General features: G+C 38.9%; 1 long non-coding RNA gene across 5 annotated transcripts in view; it reads left to right on the plus strand.

The window, feature by feature from the left end:
- Nucleotides 1–407: 407 nt before the first annotated feature.
- LOC103882294 overlaps nt 408–19,439 on the plus strand; it is a 124,744-nt gene continuing 105,712 nt past the window's right edge. For 2 of the 5 annotated variants that reach the window (XR_001900031.3, XR_001900035.3), the window contains exon 1: nt 419–953. This is a non-coding gene — a long non-coding RNA (uncharacterized LOC103882294). Of the gene's footprint in view, nt 954–1,373; nt 1,922–19,439 lie in introns of all 5 variants that reach the window. The other 3 variants (XR_001900032.3, XR_001900034.3, XR_644053.4) reach the window with 3 other exon arrangements.

Consider the following 19,439-nt stretch of genomic DNA (forward strand, 5'->3'; position numbering starts at 1 on the left):
GGAGAAATTTATCCCCATGGTGTTGAACTGTATTTGATTTCAGACAATGCACAAAAAAATCAGCCATGGCCTGAGTGAAAGCACAACACCATATTTCTTCTGCCATCTCCTCCAACTCAGAGCTCATTCCTGGAGGGGGAAGAGGAGAAGTATGGACATCTGGAAAGCATTTAAGGTAGAAAATGCATTTGCAAGATCCAAGATTGCACTGAGGATGGATGTTCACTATCCTGTGGGAAAGGGTGGTGCATCACAAGAAGAAGTCTGGGAAGGACTTCAGGGAGTAAAATTTTGGAGAGGGAGGAAACAAATAAGTTATAAAATGAGGACGGACACATGGCATAAGGAATCAGGTCTGGCCACTGTGGGGCTCAAAGGACTTTATTGGCTAAACCAGAGCCATGGCCCTCCTCCATCCAACTCTACAGGTTTATGGTTCCTGCTGAAATATTTTAGTTAAGAACAGCTTAAATCTCCCTGGAAGTTCAGTGTGTTATGATATAGAAAAGGAGTGGTAAAGTAGAATTTGGGACTGAGAAAGGATACTTTACCCTGATTTGTCCCTCTACCAAGACAAAAAGGGAAAGAAGGAGTGCAAGTTCCTGTTTCCTAGATCACAGAAGAAAGGAACAGAGGCCCAACTACAAACCTTGGTGAAGCATTGTGACATCAGAAACATCTCTCTGCCTTTATTTTCCTGATGACCTGTGGGTGACAGTGAGACGAACCAACAGCTATTAATTATTAAGCAGATGATCAGGTGATCCATAACTTAATTTTGAGAGAGGAAGAAGAGAGAGCTAAAGTACATGTAGCCCAAAAAAATCATGTCTTGATAAATGGACTATGTATGTGACATAGGCAAAGTTTCCAGATACCAGGGACAAAGGTCAGATGCTGAAATGTAAATATGCCTCTAAAGGAAACAGTTTGGTGGACAGCTTAAAGTGAAGGTCAGTGAAAGTTTGCCTTCCCAATTGTAACTCCTATGGCAAAAGAAAATGTACGTTGATTCTTATGAGAAGTATATTATTATTTCAGGCATAGAAAGTAAAAGATTGTATTTCTGCTGACTCGAGCTAATGAGTTAATTTAATGTTAGTTTGCATATTAGAAGTTTTAGCAAGATAAGTTTTAGGCAGAGACGTCTGCTGTTGCATGGGAGGAAATACTACACAGCAAAGTTCTATCAGCAAGCTCCTTATATAGAGCCAAAGCAATTTCTGTTTGCATGTGTGTATCTATGTGCCAACTGTTCTTGGGAAAATGGCCACTTGTTATTCTTTTTTTTAGCAAACCCTCAATTCTTTTAAGATACACTTGAGACAATTAAGTAATAAGTCTAAGATGTAGAATGCTTTTTGTTCCATTAGGTGATGATTTCTAGCTGCACTGCTGCTCTCTAATGGGTACCAAAAGGACTCATTTTGAATTCTGATTGAGTTTGGTTTTTAATATTGGTGTGAGTCAAATCATCAAAGCCAGCTGCCTCTGAACATCGACTGGGATGTTGACTGGACAGGGCAACATATTCTGTCAATTACAGGAAGTATCTCAAGTTTCCATCTACAGAATGTAAACATCTATTAAAAATGTTGCTCTGACCTAAAAAGGCAAATTCACTATGAAGAATCATACTTCAACTCATTTGTTGAAAGCTGTTGGACCTTTAGTCACATTCATCTCGTGGTTTTCAGAAAACAAATTGCAAGATGGATGTTACATTTTTACACCTAAGAGAACACTTTGATGAACTTCTAAAAATCAACACTCTAGCACAGTAGAAGACAGTGACTGTTGATGATAAAGATCGGAAGCCTCACTGTAATTACAGCCCAAATCTGGCACTAAATATGTGTCGATTTTTACTACATACAGACGTCCTCGGCTCTTTGGACTGACAAAATGGAGGAAAAATGAGGTAGGCCCTGGTGTATCTAAAAGCAATATTTATATTGGTGTTTGCTTGTTTGTTTTCTTATGCCTGTCGTGAGGGCCTTCATTATCTTATGTAGTTTTTTTGTGCAAATCACAAAAGATATCCCTTCTGAGTGGACAAATTATAAAAAGATTACCTCTTTATTGGCACTCCTGGTTGGCATTTCTTCTCTGATCTTTGACATGGCTTTTCCAAGCTGGCTCTGCTGAGGTATTTATTCCTGCTCCTTGGAGTCAGCTGTGTTTTCTGAGGAAACCAATCTCAGTGAATTTGAATAACTTGCTCAAGGACACGCCTTTATAGATGGTGTCCAACGAAGTGAACAATAAACATGTTTCATCTCAGCCTGTGCTAGGCAACGCTGCCTTTTAGCAAGGTGATACATGGATTTAGGGCAGTTTGATGACTATACTTGAGATGACTGGAACATTAATATTCACTCTCATTAATGTCACAAAAAATACCATCTTTTGTGACATTAAATGGATTTTTTCCTGGGATTTCACGGAAAATTTAAATTCAGGTACAGTAAACTAAATATAATAAATAAATAATAAATTAATTAAATAATACACTAAATAACAAATTAATTTAAATTCAGGTTCAGTAAACTTTTGTTGAGTACTAAATGTGTAAGTGCTAATTAATAGGGGAAATAAAAAGGCAACCCAGCTAGACAAGATCTCTTCATCAAACAAGACCTATTTGTTTGGTGCAGAGAGCAGAGACAGACAAAGAAGACTCAGTCCCTTAATGGCAGATTTTATTTGCCAAAAATTGCCACAACCATATCTGTTGCAACCATATCTTCTTTTGCACATGCTCTTCTACAATGTGAGCAGGCATCAAGAGGTAGGATCTGATCCCTTCTCCTTGAATCTGGGTGCTCCTTGGAACTCTTTGACCAGCAGAATACAGCAGAAGTGATGCTCTGTGATTTCTGAGGCTGAGTTGTAAAGAGCTAAGGAGCTTTTACTTTTTCTTTCCTGGGACCCTATCACTTGGAACCATGAGTCAGCCGGTTAGAGATGCAGCACTAACTGTGGTGGGCATGTAATGGGGAAATCAAACCACATGGAGAGACCTTCTGTAGTTGCTCTTGTTGACAGTTATAGTCTTGAAGTCATCCTAACTCAGGTACTAACATGTTGAGAGAATGAACCTCTAGGTGATTTCAGTCCTCAGCCATCCCGAGAACCTAGCCTTCAATTCTTCATAGCCCCAGATATATATGGAGCAAAAATAAGCTATCCCCACTGTGCCCTGCCCCATTCCCACAGGATCCATAAGCATTAAAAAATTGTTAATCTATACCATTAAATTTGGGATTAATTTGTTCTACAGCAATAGTAACAGAAGCGTTATTCTCCTGAGATAAGTCTGAAGTTGTGTGCAGCAGGAGGAATACTGGCAGGGGTCTGAAAACAGATATACATCTTTTTTTTTCCTTTAGTTTTATGTAGCACTTTTTGTAAAGGGGGAACAAAAAGATCTTGGAAGACAAATAAGCCAATCTACCTAAAGGTCATATTTCCCAGGTGGTTTCTTACTTTGGAAATACTATAATGGTATTTTCTCAAATTGAACAGAAATATACATAAAATGTTCTAACGGAAAGAGCACAATATGTTTCAGGACAAATGAACATTAAAAAAAAATTCCCAAGACACTGTCTCCTTGATGTTGTTTCAAACACTAACAGGAGATGAGGAAGTGCTGTTATTACTTTCATTATATATTATTTGGTGCCTGAGTTATATTTTATTCAGGAGACAAAAAGAAATCCTCTATTTCTGCCCTGATGGTGTGCAAATCAGAGAGACATCATAAGTGTTTCTGACAGAACACAGTGTTCTGGTTTTTTTATGCTAATTTGAAAGTTTTCAAACAACCTAATCACCACAATGTAAAGATATCAAGTGAAATGGGAAGCAATGAGAGAACACTTTCCAGAGTTTCAAGTCTTTATTTCAACAGGATAACTCTATTTTCAATTCTTCATAAAAGAAGCCAATTGTATCCACCATAATAGTTGTAAGAATTACGAGATGTTGAGTTCAGTGATGTGCAGAGAATAGTTTAAATGAATCTTAAAAAAACAAACAGAACCCACTTTAGAATTTGGCTGTAAATATGTTAGGGAAAAAAAAGAACATAATAAAATCTACTAATTAGTTTCAAGGCCAATCTGAATTTGTAATAAGTCTGAATCAAACATTATGATAAGGAAATGTGGTTTTATTACTTTACAATAAAATAAAATAACTTCTGCAGTTTGAAAACTGTGCAAGTTCTCTAAGACTTTTTTTTTTTTTTTTTTAACTAAATGGATAATTTAAACTTGCATCATTGATCAACTGACCTCTCCTGCATCTGCTGAGAACTTGCATTTGCATAGAACTCAACAAACATGTCACAAATAACGACTGCATGTCCAGTTAATTGTCTAGGGTGTGTGGAGAATTCTAGAGAAAACAAACACATCATTCTTGTCTCCAAGAGCTTAAATTCTGTTTGGCAATTTATTTATAAGACACAACTAGCTAAAAATACAAAATGGTTTCTAATTCTAGTTTGTGTTGTAGGAATTCTGAGAGAAGTCGGATTGAAGGAATTACTAAAGATTTCCTGGACAACACTAGCAGAAATTAGTTAGATTTCTGAGACTATAGAACTCTATTTGGACCACAAGACAGAAAATTCTTACTTAATTTACCTTCTATATTTTAACAGCTTGAAGAAAAAGTATCTTTCCAGGTATACAAAAGGTAAAGCTTGGTCCTGACTAGCATTTAGATACCAGATGATTTAATTTAAGCCACATAAATTAATGAGATTTTTTAAAAAATCAGCTTTTAAAATAATCAGACATACACACATATTCTATACAATATGAATGGTTAAAGTATCAATAATAAGTACCATCAGTCATTGACAATGGGATTGGCTTGCATTAATAGTTAATTTGACTATCTCTGGGACATGATACAAGAGAAAAATAGCAGGTTTAGACTCAAAAGACATGAATTTGCATCTAGATGCTTCTTTCTACCAGTTTTGTGGCTGAAAAAGTCATTTAAATATTTGTAACTCAATCCGAGTTAATAATGGATCTCAATCACATAGGACAAAAGGGAAATGTATTTTTTGACCCTACAGTAAAATAAAATGACTTTAGTCATCAGAAAATGATCTTTCAAATGGAATATCAATGACCTCTAAATCAAAGTTTTCTCATCTGTAAAACAGACCTGATAAAACTCACCTCATACAATTTTTTGTGATGTTTAAAAAAATTGAAATCAATAAAAGAATGTTAAGGAGAAATTTGATAACATAAAATAGGACATTATTATGAGCCTTTAATTTTGTTTTCTAGAGGCACCAAGAAAAAGAAAAAAAAAATCTTATTCTGGAAATAAGGATTCTATTCTGGAAATAGTATCAAACTACTAGAGATTTATTGATTATCTGGTATTTCATTACTACCTTTTTTCTGATTTAGAGAGCTCTATAAGAATAATAGCATATCTTAATGAATGACACTAAAATAATGTAACAATTTTGAGCAGTTGACTTAAAATGAGTTTTAAGTCAGAATAAAGTGTACCTTAATTGTCTGATTATGTAACTTTATTTGGCCATCTAATTTATAGGATTTCTTTTCTAAAAGAGTTTAGTTTCCATACTGGTTGCCAGTGTGTATGTGAGGTAGAAAAAAAGTAAAACTTAATGCATAAGGTAAAAGTCAGTCACTTTTTTTGGAGCCTTTATAAAAGTTAAGCGACTGAGTTTTCTTCAGGGCTCCCAAGCCCACTGGGTTAAATAGTTTACTTTGGCCTATATTATTATAATTGGCTTGTAATTCCCTCTGAACTTCCTTTTCTTCCCTCTGTGATTCCCAAGAGGGGACATAACACACTCTGGGGGTTGTTTTGTTTTTCCAACTTGCCTTGCAGCCAACTCTGTGCAAAAGCAAAGGAACTGTTGTTACACGAACCTGGTCTTCCTTATGACATTCACATCAGTCTTTTACCTAGAATCTTCCAAAATTTGCAAGGAGTTTTCAGGTTCTTCATTGTATCATGCCTTACACAAATTCTCCACTCCTTGAAGAGCGGCTTCTGGTGCATTCATTTAGATAGCTTCTCAGTGTTACAGGAGAAAATCCAATCTCCTTCATAACCTGATGTTCTCTCTTACTACTCTCTGATACCCACTCAACAATTTCCCCATATAGAACTTTTGCTTGGCCCACTTACGCTATGCCCTTGCTTTCATGCTTGAATCAGCCTAAGATGTTGGCCAGGAATACGTTTTTCCCTCTTCTTTGCAGAGCAAATGTCTGTTTATCGTCTCTATTCTAAAGCTGTCTCCTAATTCCTTTATACATTCTGTACTTACCCTAAGGCAGGATTACTTATAATTATGCCATATAGCACTGCATAAGCTTCTCTTGGGGGCAATTATCACAAAACCTTGATTTGTGTGTTAATTTTTCTATTTTATCCGATAGAATATAAGTATCTTAGTAATAGAACTCTAAGTTTTATAAATGCCTATCTCTTTTTCTTCAACACTTGGCCTTGGTTATGTACTAGCTATCTCCTAAATATTAAATAAAGGTGTTTTAAAGTTTCTACTTATTTGCCAAAAGTCTTTTTAGATAAAGTAATAGCAAGTGCACAGGCCCTAGGCAGGAATGTGGTGCAGTGTTTGGGGACTGGCTATGGCCAATGTGGCTGATACAGAGGGGGAAGGAGTAAAGTAGTAAAGATTGGGTCACAGAAGGGCCAGAAGCTGGATCCTGAGGGGTGTGGAAGACCTTGCCTTTTACCCTGGCTGGAAATTTTTAAGTGGAGAAGTGACATGATCTCTTAGATTTAAAAGGCTAAAACAGATTCAAAGACCAGTTGCCACTAAAGCAGGAAGATGAGATAGGAGGCTATTGCAATAATCCAGACGATGGTGCTAATTGTTTCCTGCTGATTCAAAACAAAAATGCTAATACAAACATTGTATGTGTATTTATTACTGTTTATTAACATTTTTTTCACTCTTTTCTTTCTTTAGATGATAAATCAATCTAGTCATTAAAATTTTTATTCATTCTATTGTTAGTCTTAATGAATAAGAGGTTTGTTTAGTGGTCTTATATTCACCTTATCTCCAAAATCTTACTATGATTTTCTACATGAAATTTAAACAAGAAACTAAATCTGTTAATATCTGTCTGGCGTTATATCATGTTACTCTCTTTCCCTTAACTCTGTATTTCATATTATTCTAAAATGGTGATTAGTCATTAATCAGGAATGTTCTGAATGACTTAGTGTAATTAAGATTTTGCTACAAACTTACATTAAAATAGTGTTATGTTTTTAATATCATTTCTATCTCTTTCGATTAGTATTTTTTACTTTTTTAGTACCTAAAACCACTTAGGTGTGAAGCACCAAGATAATTTTTTGATAAACTCTACATAAGTATTCACAAGTAGATTTTTGTATCCTCAGTGCACATTGTTCAATATCAACAAATATTAGATGATTAGTTACTCTGCTGAAGCATTGACCTTTCAGTTGCTCACTGACAACTCTCAATGAACTTTGTACATGACTGCTTATTTGGACTGTGAATTCCAGTTTGGTTGTGAGAAATGTTTATTTTCCCACCCCTGTGTATATAGTTATGCTAAAATATTTCATTGCTATTTTCTTTAACCCATGCACTGAATAGAGACAAAAACAGGGAAAAGACTTGTACAGTTATTGTTATAAAATTTCTGGAAAAAACTAACATGGAGATAAAAATTAAAAAAAAAAATGTCAGCATGTGTTAACCCAATTTTATGAACTAAGTTTGAGCATTCACAGATGATTAACTTTGGGAAAAATAAATTTACAGGTGTGTGGCTTTATTTCTGGGTTCTCTAACTTGATCGTTTAGTCTATGTGTCTGTTTTGGTACCAGTGCCATGCTGTTTTGGTTACTGTAGCCTTGTAGTATAGTTCAAAGTTGGGCAATGTGATGCCTTCAGCTTTGTTCCTTTTGTTTAGGATTGATTTGGCTATTCAGGCTTTTTTTAAAAATTCCATATGAATTTTAGAATAGTTTTATTTTCTGATTCTGTAAAAAATGACATTGGTAGTTTGCTAACAATAGCATTGACTCTGTGAATTGCTCTGGGCAGTATAGACATTTTAACATACATCACTGATTCTTCCAATCAATCATCATGGAATGCTTTTCCATTTGTTAATGTTGTCTCTGATTTCATTCAGCAGTGTTTTGTAATTCTCATTGAAGAGATATTTCATCTCCCTGGTTAGCTGTATTCCTAGGTATTTTAGTTATTTTGTGGCCATTGTGAATGGGATTGTATTCTTCTTTTGGCTGTCAGCTTAGCCATTATTGGTGCATAGAAATGCTACTGATTTTTGTACACAGATTTTGTGTCCTGAAACTTTACTGAAGTTGTTTATGAGTTCCATGAGCCTTTGGGCAGAGACTATGGAATTTTCTAGACATAGAATCATATAATCTGCAAGAGAGATAGTTTGACTTCTGTTTTCCTACTTGTTTGTTTGTTTTTAAAAAATTTTGTGGGTACATAGTAGGTGCATATATTTCTGGAATACATGAGATGTTTTGATACAAGCATGCACATAAAATAATCACATCACAGAGAATGCGGAATACATCCCCTCACAGTGAGAGGTGACAATGTGCTAGTAGCACTCACTCGCTCTCGGTGCCTCCTTGGCCTCAGTGCCCACTCTGGCCATGCTTGAGGAGCCCTTCAGCCCACCGATGCACTGTGGGAGCCCCTCTCTGGGCTGGAGCCCTTCAGCCCACCAATGCACTGTGGGAGCCCCTCTCTGGGCTGGCTGAGGCCGGAGCTGGCTCCCTCTGCTTGCAGGGAGGTGTGGAGGGAGAGGTGTGGGCAGGAACCAGGGCTGTGTGTGACCCTTGCAGGCCAGCACGAGTTCTTGGTGGCCATGGGCTCGGCAGGCCCCGCATTCGGAGTAGCCAGCCGGTGCTGCCGGCCCTGGGCAGTGAGGGGCTTAACACCCAGGCCCGGCAGCTGTAGAGGGTGCGCCAGGTCCCCCAGCACTGCCAGCCCACCCGCATTGTGCTCTAATTCTCGCTGGGCCTCAGCCACCTCCCCATGAGGCAGGGCTCAGAACCTGCAACCCATCATGCTTGAGCCCCCACCCTCACACCAGTGGGCTCCTGCGTGGTCTGAGCCTCCCCGATGGAGTTGCTCCTGCTCCATGGCACCCAGTCCCATCGACCACCCAAGGACTGAGGAGCGCAGGCGCGTGATGCGAGACTGGTGGGCAGCTCCACCCTTGGCCCTGGCGTGGGATGCACTAGGTGAAGCCAGCTGGGCTCCTGAGTTGGGTGGAGTCTTGGAGAACTTTTATGTCTAGCTGGAGGATTGTATATGCACCAATCAGCACTCTGTGTCTAGCTCAGCGTTTGTGGATGCACCAATCAGCACTCTGTATCTAGCTAATCTAGTGGGGACTTGGAGAACTTTTATGTCTAGCTAGAGGATTGTAAATGCAACAATCAGCACTTTGTGTCTAGCTCAAGGTTTGTAAATGCACCAGTCAACCCTCTGTGTCTAGCTCAAAGTTTGTAAACACACCAATCAGTGCTCTGTTTCTAGCTAATCTAGTGGGGACTTGGAGAACTTTTATGTCTAGCTAGGGGATTGTAAATGCACCAATCAGCACTCTGTGTCTAGCTCAGGGATTGTAAATGCACCAATCAGCACCCTGTCAAAACGGACCAATCAGCTCTCTGTAAAATAGGTCAATCAGCAGGACGTGGGTGGGGTCAGATAAGGGAATAAAAGCAGGCTGCCCCAGCCAGCAGTGGCAACCGACTCGGGTCCCCTTCCACACTGTGGAAGCTTTGTTCTTTCACTCTTTGCAATAAATCTTGCTGCTGCTCACTCTTTGGGTCCTTACTGCCTTTATGAACTGTGACACTCACTGCGAAGGTTTGTGGCCAGCAAGACCACAAACCCATTGGGAGCAATGAATAACTCCGGACAGGAGGAATGAACAACTCCAGATGTGCCACCTTAAGAACTGTAACATTCACTGTGATGGTCTGAAGCCAGCAAGACCACAAACCCACCAGAAGGAAGAAACTCCAAACATATATGCACATCAGAAGGAATAATCTCTGGATACACCATCTTTAAGAACTGTAACACTCACTGAGAGGGTCCGCGGCTTCATTCTTGAAGTCAGTGAGACCAAGAACCCACCAATTCTGGACACAAAAGCATTTATCCTTTCAGTTACAAACAATTCAATTACACTCTTTATTTTAAAATGTATGCTCCAGTTATTGTTGACTATAGGCATCCTGTTGTGCTATCAAATATTAGTTCTTATCATTCTTTCTATGTTTTGTACTTATTAACCAACCCACTTCCCTCACAGCCCCCAGCTAGCCTTCCCATCCTCTAGTAACCGTCCATCTACTCTCTGTGTCCATGAGTTCAGTTGTTTTCATCATTAGATCCCCAAAGTAAGTGAGAAAATGCATTCTGTTGGTTTTTCTGTACCTGGCTTATTTCACTTAACATAATGATCTCCAGTTACACCCATGGTGTTGCAAATGAGTGGATTTCATTCTTTTTTTATGGCTGAATAGTACTCTGTTGTGTATATGTACCACATTTTTTTTTAATCTGTTCATCTGTTGATGAACACTTAAATTGCTTCTAAATCAGCTTTTTTAAACAGTGCTGCAACAAACATAGGAGGGCAGATATATCTTTGATATACTAATTTCCTTTCTTTTGGGTATATTTTGTGGATATATATCTAGCAGTGAGATTACTGGATCATATGGCTATTCAATTTTTACTTTTCTGAGGAACTGCCAAACTGTTCTCCATAGTGATTGTACTAATTTACATTTCCACTAACAGTGTCCAAGGGCTTCCTTTTCTTCACATCCTCACCAGCATTTGTTATTGCCTGTCTTTTGAATATAAGCCATTTAAATTGTGGTGAGATTGTAGTTTTAATTTGCATTTCTCTGATAATTAATGATCTTGAACACATTTTCATATGACTGTGCCATTTGTATGTCTTCTTTTGAGAGATGTCTGTTCGAATCTTTTGCCTATTCTTTCATTGAATTATTAGATTTTTTTTCTTATTAAGCTTTTTGAACTCCTCATATATTCTGACTACTATTACTTCCTTGTAGGTGATCAGTCAAAGTGGTTAGAGAAATTATAAAGATAGTTATAGGAAATAGACACAAACCTTCTTGGTAGCTCAGAAGGTTTGCATAGCTTCAGTAAAAGGTTTGGCTAAAGGCAGCTGAATTATCTTAAAAGCTTAGGGCAAAGAAAAAGGGAATGTGGGGGAGTTTATCTAAACAGCTTGTTTACTCATGTGGTCCTAAGACGAACCTTTGGTCCTCCACTAGTGCATAATTGCTCTCTACTCAGGGGTCGGCAATGTTAATTACCCTCTGTTGGTGTTTACTCCAGACCTTTGTCATTTAATCTGTACTAAATAAATGTGAACTTCGCTGGCTTACTGAGGCCGATGCTGCAGACTCAGGCAGCAGAAGCCCCTTAGCTGGACTGACAGGCAAAATATCTGTGTCAGTGTATGTCTTTCATCCGTTGTTGGGTCAGGGTCTGTGGGACAGATCCCACACCTTGTTAGATGGGTATTTTCCAAATATTTTCTCCTGTTCTGTGGGATTTCTGTTCACTATTGTATCCTTTGCTGTGCAGATGCTTTAAAACTAAACTCTGCTAAATGTAACCCCATTTTTGCTTTGGTTGCCTGTGCTTGTAGGATATTGTTCAATAAATTGTTGTCCAGGAGAGTTTCCCCAATGTTTTATTGTGGTAATTTCATAGTTTGAGGTGTTAGATTTAAGTTTTTAATTAATTTTTATTTGACTTTTGTATATGGTGAGAGACGGGGTCTCATTTCATTCTTTTGCACATGGATATCCAGTTTTTTTGCAGCACTATTTTTTGGAGATACTGTCTTTTCCCCATTGTATGTTCTCAGGACCTTGATCAAAAATGAGTTCACTCTAGGCGAGTGGATTTGTTTCTCTCTTCTGATCCATTGATCTATGTGTCTGTTGTTATGCCAGTACCATGCTGTTGTGGTTACTATAGCTCTGTAGTGTAACTTGAAGTCAGGTAATGTTATTACCCCAGTTTTGATCTTTTTGCTCTGGATAGCTTTGGCTATACTGTACCTTTTGTGGTTCCATATAAATTTTAGGATTGTTATTTCTATTTCTGTGCAGAATGCCATTGGTATTTTGGTAGACATTGCATTGAATGTATAGATTCCTTCAGTAGTACAGTCATTTTAACAATTTTGATTCTTCCAATCCATGAACATGAAATAATTTTTGGTGTCCTCTTCAATTTCTTTCATCAGTGTTTAATAGTTTTCATTATAGAGATCTTTCACTTCTTAGGTTATGTCTGAAATTGGTGGGTTCTTGGTCTCACTGACTTCAAGAATGAAACTGTGGACCCTCGCAGTGAGTGCTACAGTTCTTAAAGATGGTGTGTCTGGAGTTTGTTCCTTCTGATGTTCAGACATGTTCAGAGTTTCTTCCTTCTGGTGGGTTCATGGTCTTGCTGGCTTCAGGAGTGAAGCAGCAGACCTTTGTGGTGAGTGTTACAGCTCTTAAGGCAGCACGTGTAGAGTTGTTCATTTCTCCCGGTGGATTCATGGTCTCACTGACATTAGGAGTGCAGTTGCAGATCTTCGCTGTGAGTGTTACAGCTCATAAAGGCAGTGTGGCCCCAAAGAGTGAGCAGCAGCAAGATTTATTGCAAAGACCAAAAGAACAAATCTTTCACAGCGTGGAAGGGGACCCGAGTGGGTTGCCACTGCTGGCTCTGGCAGCCTGCTTTTATTCCCTTATCTGACCCCACCCACATCCTGCTTATTGGTACATTTTACAGAGAGCTGATTGGTCCGTTTTGGCAGAGTGCTGATTGGTGCATTTACAATCCCTGAGCTAGACACAGAGTGCTGATTGGTGCGTTTATAATCCTTTGGCTAGACACAGAATACTAGACAGAAAAGTTATCCAAGTCCCCACTAGATTAGCTAGATACAGAATACTGATTGGTGTATTTACACACCTTGAGCTAGACACAGAGTGCTGATTGGTGTATTTACAATCCCTTAGCTAGACATAAAGTTTCTCCAAGTCCCCACTAGACTCAGGAGCCCAGCTGGTTTCACCTAGTGGATCCTGCACTGGGGTTGCAGGTGGAGCTGTCTGCAGTCCCGCGCCATATGCCCGCACTCCTCATCCCTTGGGCGGTTGATGGGACCCAGCACCACTGAGCAGGGGGTGGCACTCCTCCGGGAGGCTGGGGCCACGCAGAAGCCCATGGTGTGGGGGAGGCTCGGGCATGGAGGGCTGCAGGTCCAGAGCCCTGCCCTGTGGGAAGGTAACTGAGGCCTGGGGAGAATTCGAGCACAGCGCTGGTGGGCTGGCACTGCTGGGGGACCTGGCTCACCCTTTGCAGCTGCTGGCCTGGGTGCTAAGCCTCTCACTGCCCAGGGCTAGTGGCACCGGCCAGCCGCTCCAAGTGTGGGAGACCCGCTGAGCCCACACCTACCTGGAACTCATGCTGGCCCACGAGCATGGCACACAGCCCCAGTTCCCACACACGCCTCTCCCTCCACACCTCCCCGCAAGCAGAGGGAGCTGGCTCCGGCCTCGGCCAGCCCAGAGAGGGGCTCCCACAGTGCAGAGGTAGGCTGAAGGGTTCCTCAAGTTTGACCAGAGTGGGTGCTGAGGCAGAGGAGGTGCCAAGAGCCAGCAAGGGCTGCGAGGGCTGCCAGCATGCTGTCACCTCTCAAAGTTAATTTTGAAGTGTTTAATTTTATGTGTGGCTATTAATAATGGTATTACTTTTAACATTTCTCTTGCACATTGTTCACTGCTGGCATATAGAAATGAAACTCATTTTCACATGTTGATTTTGCATTGTGTAACTTTACTGAATCTGTGTGTCAGTTCAGATAGTTTTCTTGTGGGCTCTTTAGGTTTTTCAAAATACAAAATCATGTCTTCAAACAAGTATAATTCTACTTCTTTCTTTTCAGTTTGGATGCCTTTTATACTTTTCTCTTCTCCAATTACTCTAGCTAGGACTTCCAGTACTAGGTTGAATGACGGTGGTGATAGTATCTTTGCCTTGTCATGTTCCAGGTTTTAAAGGAAAGGCTTTCAGTTTTTCCCCATTCAGTATGATACTAGCTATGGGTCTATGATATATGGCTTTTATTACCTTTAGGTATGTAACTTCTCTTCCCAGTTTTTTGAGGCTTTTTATCATAAGGGAATGTTGAAATTCATCAAATGCTTTTTCAACATCATTTGAAATGATCATTTGGCTTCCATTCTTCATTCTGTTGATATGATGTATCACCTTGATTGATCTGTGTGTGTTGAACCATCCTTTCCTCTTAGGGATAAATCCCATTTGGTCATGATAAATGATCTTTCTAATCTTTCTATTGTTGAATTCATTTTGCTAGAATTTTGTTAATAATTTTTGCATCAATATTAATCAAAAATATTTGCCTGTATTTTTCTTTTTTTAATGTGTCTTTCCCTGGTTTTTGTCAGGATGATACCAAACTCATAATATGAGTTTAAAAATATTCTGTTCTCCTCTATTTTTCAGAATAGTTTGAGTAGAACTGGTTTTCATTCTTCTTCAGATATTTGGTAGAATTCAGCAGTGAAGCCATTAGGTCCTGGACTTTGCTTTACTGGAAGATTTTTTATTACAGCTTTGATCTTGTTACATGTATTGGTTCATTCAGATTTTGAATTTCTTCCATTCAATTTTGGTTGGTCATATTTGTCTAGGAATTTGTCTATGTTTTCTAGGTTTTTCAGTGTATTGATATACGGTTGCTCATAGTAGCCACTAATGATCATTTGAATTTCTGTGGTATCAGTTGTAATGTCTTCTTTTACATTTCTGATTTTATGTTTTTGTATCTTCTCTTTTTTTCTTGGTTAGTAAGAGTAAAGATTTGTCAATTTTGTTTAAGATTTTAGAAGACCAACTTTTCATTTCATTGATCTTTTGCATTTTTTTTCCATTTCAATTTCAGTTATTTCTGCTCTGATCTTTATTATTTCTTTTCTTTTACTAATTTTGGGTTTGTGTTGCTCTTGCTTCTCTAGTTTTTTAAGATGCATTGTTGTATTGTTTCTTTGAAGATTTTCATCTTTTTTATGTAAGCAGTTGTAGCTGTAAACTTCCCTCTGAGTGCTGCTTTTGCTGTATCCCATAGATTTTGGTGTGCTGTCTTTCCGTTATTATTTGTTTCAAGAAATTTTTAAATTTACTTCTTAATTTCTTCACTGACCCACTGGTCATTCAGGAGCATATTATTTACTTCCCATCTACTTATATAGTTTCAAAAAGTTCTCTCATTATTAATTTCTAATTGTTTTCCACTGTGGTCAGAGAAGATGCCTGATATTATTTCAGTTTTTTGAATGATTTAAGACTTGTTTTATGACTTGAAATATTGTTTATCCTTGATAATTATTCCTGTGCTGAGGAAAATAATGTGTATTCCTCAGCCATTGGATTAAATGTTCTGTAAATATGTATTAGGTACATTTGCCCTATAGCACAGATTAAATTTTATGATTCTGTGTTGATTTTATGTCTGTAAGACCTGCCCAATGCTGAAAGTGGAGTGTTAAAATCTCCAGCTATTATTGTATTGGAGCCTTGCTCTCTCTTTTGCTCTAATAATATATTTTTTTGTATCCATGTGCTCCAGTGTTGAGTGCTTCTATATTTAAAATTGTTATGTCCTCTTGATGAGTTGACTCCTTTATATAGTTACCTTCTTTATCTCTTCTTCTAGTTTTTGTCTTGAATTCTATTTTGTCTAATAGATGTATATAGTGGCTCCTGCTCTTTTTCAATTTCCATTGGCATGGAATGTCTCTTTCCATCCTTTGATTTTCAGTCTATGTCTTTATAGGTGAAGTGTGTTTCTTTTAGGCCATAGATTGATGAGTCTTGTTTTTTCACCCAATTAGCCAGTCTATGGCTTTTGACTGGAGATTTTAGTCCATTTACATTCAATATTATTATTGATAAGTAAGGACTTATCCCTGCCAGTTTGTTACTTGTTTTCTCATTGTTTTTATGGTCTTCTCTTCTTTCTTGCTTTTTTTGCTGTCTTTCTCCTGTAAAGGTGATTTTATCTGGTGATATAATTTAGTTTCTAGCTTTTTCTTTTATTTTGCATCCATTATATGATTTTTTAATTATTATTATACTTTAAGTTCTAGGGTACATGTGCATAACGTGCAGGTTTGTTCCATATGTATACTTGTGCCATGTTGCTGTGCTGCACCCATCAACTCGTCCGCACCCAACAACTCGTCATTTACATCAGGTATAACTCCCAATGCAATCCCTTCCCCCTCCCCCGCCATGATAGCCCCCAGTGTGTGATGTCCCCCTTCCTGAGTCCAGGTGATCTCATTGTTGAGTTCCCACCTATGAGTGAGAACATGCGGCGTTTGGTTTTCTGTTCTTGTGATAGTTTGCTAAGAATGATGGTTTCCAGCTGCATCCATGTCCCTACAAAGGACACAAATTCATCCCTTTTTATGGCTGCATAGTATTCCACATTATATGATTTTGTTTTCAGGTTACCATGAAGCTTGCAGATACTACCTTTAACCCATTATTTTAACCTGATAACAACTTAACACTGTTTGCACAAACAAATAAGCCAAAAATAAACTAATAAAAAATCTACTCCTTTACTTTGCATCCCTCCTTTTTAACTTGTTGCTTCTATTTATATCTTATTGTACTGACTATATCTTGAAAAGTTGTTGTATTTATTATTTTTGATTGGTTCATTATTTACCCTTTCTATTTAGGATAAGAGTAGTTTACATACCACAGTTACAGTAATATTCTGTGTTTTCTGTGTACTTAATATTACCAGTGAGTTTTGTGTCTTTGAGTGATTATTTATTGATCATTAATGTCCTTTCCTTTATGATTGAAGCACTGTCTTTAACAATTCTTGTGGGACAGGTCTGATGTTGATGAAATTCCTCAGCGTTTGTTTGTCTGGGAAAGTATTTCTTCTTCATGTTTGTAAGATATTTTCACTGGATACACTATTCTAGGATAACAGTTATTTTCCTTCAGCATTTTAAATATGTCTTCCTACCCTCTCCAGGCCTGTAAAGTTTCTAGTGAAGAGTCTGCTGCCAGACATATTAGAGCGCCATTGTGTATCATATATTCCTTTACTCTTGCTACTTTTAGGATCTTTTCTTTATCCTTTGGGAGTTTGATTATTAAATGCCTTGAGGTAGTTTCCCTTGGGTTATATCTACTTGGTGTTCTATAACCTTCTTGTACTTAGATATTGGTATCTTTTTCTAGGATTGGGAAGTTCTCTGTTATTATGCCTTTGAATAAACTTTTTATCCCTATCTCTTTCTCTGCCTCCTCTTTAAGGTCAATAACTCTTAGCTTTTTCCTTTTCAGGTTATTTTCTAGATCCTCTAGATCAAAACATCCATGCTATGTTGTTTTTAAATTATTTTTTCTTTTGTCTCCTCTGTGTATTTTCAAATAGCCTGTGATCATTAATTCTTTCTTCTGCTTAATCAAGCTCACCAATTCTTTCTTCTGCTTGATCCATTCAGCTATTAAAGGACTCTGTTGCATTCTTTAGTATGCCAATTGCATTTTAAGCCCCAGAATTTTGCTTGATTCTTTTTAATTATTTCAATTTCTTCATTAAATTTATCTGATGGAATTCTGAATTCCTTCTCAGAGAGTGTTCTCTTGAATTTATTTGAGTTTTCTCAACACAGCTATTTTGAATTCTCTGTCTGAAAGGTCACATGTCTCTGTTTCTCCCAATTGGTCCCTGGTGCCATATTTATTTCATTTGGTGAGGTCTTGTTTTCCTAGATGGTCTTAATGCTTGCGGATGCGTGTGAGTTCCTGGGCATTAAAGAGTTAGGTGTTTATTATAGTATTCATAGTCTGGTCTTGTTTGTACCCATCCTTCTTGTGAAGCCTTTCTAGATATTTGAAAGAACCTGGATGTTGTGATCTAAGCTGTATTAACTTTAGGGGACACCCCAAACCCAGTTATGCTGTGTTTCTTGCAGATTCATAGAGGTACGCCCTTGATGGTCTTGGACAAGATCTGTAAGAATTCTCTGGATTACCAGACAGAGCCTCTTGATCTCTTCCCTGACTTTTTCCCAAACAGAATTTTGCTCTATGTTCTGAGCCACCTAAAGTTGGGAGTGGAGTGACACAAGCATCCCTGTGGCCACCACCACTATGACTGCACTGCATCAGACCTGAAGCTCCCTCAGCACTGGGTTTTGCCCAAAACCTGCTCTAATCACTCCCTGGCCACTACTTAAACATTTGTTCAAGGCCTTGGGCTCTACAACCAGCAGGTGGCAAAGTCAACCAGGCCTGTGTCCTTCTCTTCAGGGCAGCAAGGACCCTTAGACCCTGGATGGGTCCAGAGGTGCATCAGAGAGTCAGAACCTAGAGTCAAAAACTTGGAAGTCTACCTGGTGTTCTATTGTACTGCAGCTAAACTGACACTCAAACCGCAATACACCCACAGTCTTTCCCACTTATCTCTCCTCTTGCCAAAGGAAGAGGAGCCTCACCCTCTAGTTACCACCACCCCAGGCCATGAGGAGTACTGCCAGACTACTACCAATGTTCTCTTAAGGCCCAAGAGATCTTAAGTTAGTTTTTGGTGAATGTTGTCAGGCCTCGGACTCACCCTTCAAGGCATTGTGCTCCCCTTTGGCCCAGGATAAGTTCAGACATGGCACATGAAAATCAAGTCCTGGAATTGGGGACCCAAAGAGCCTGCTTGGCACTCTACCTCGCTATGGTCTTGTTGGTACCTGAAGCCAGCAGGTTTCCTCTGAGGCTCACCCAAAGTCCTTTGTGTAATACCTGAGTATCATTGCTGGTTATTCAGGGCCTAAGGGCTCTTCAGTTAACAAGTGATGAATGTTTGTAGGACTGGGTTCTTTCCCTCATGGCAGCAGGTTTCCTTCTGGCCCAGAATGTGTCTAGAAATATCATCTGGGAGCTAGAGACTTAGAACAGAGGCTCACAACTCTGACAAGTGCCCTACCCTTCTGTGGCTGAGCTAGTATCCAAGATGCAAGACAAAGTCCTCCCTACTCATCCCTCTCCTTTCCTCAAGTGGAAAGAAGAGGTCTTTTTTGGAGCCTTGAGTTGTGCAGCTTGAGGTTAGGGGAGGGGTGATACCTGCATTCCCTTAGCTGCCCCAGCTGATGTGTCAGCAGCTCACGTGTCCCCCAGTCCACTGTCTCTGGGCCTAGTTCAGCTCTAGGACTTGCCTAAGAGTTGCAGTCCTTATGACCAACACTG

The sequence above is a fragment of the Papio anubis genome, chromosome 2 (genome assembly GCF_008728515.1).
Source record: "Papio anubis isolate 15944 chromosome 2, Panubis1.0, whole genome shotgun sequence".
Classification (NCBI taxonomy): domain Eukaryota; kingdom Metazoa; phylum Chordata; class Mammalia; order Primates; family Cercopithecidae; genus Papio; species Papio anubis.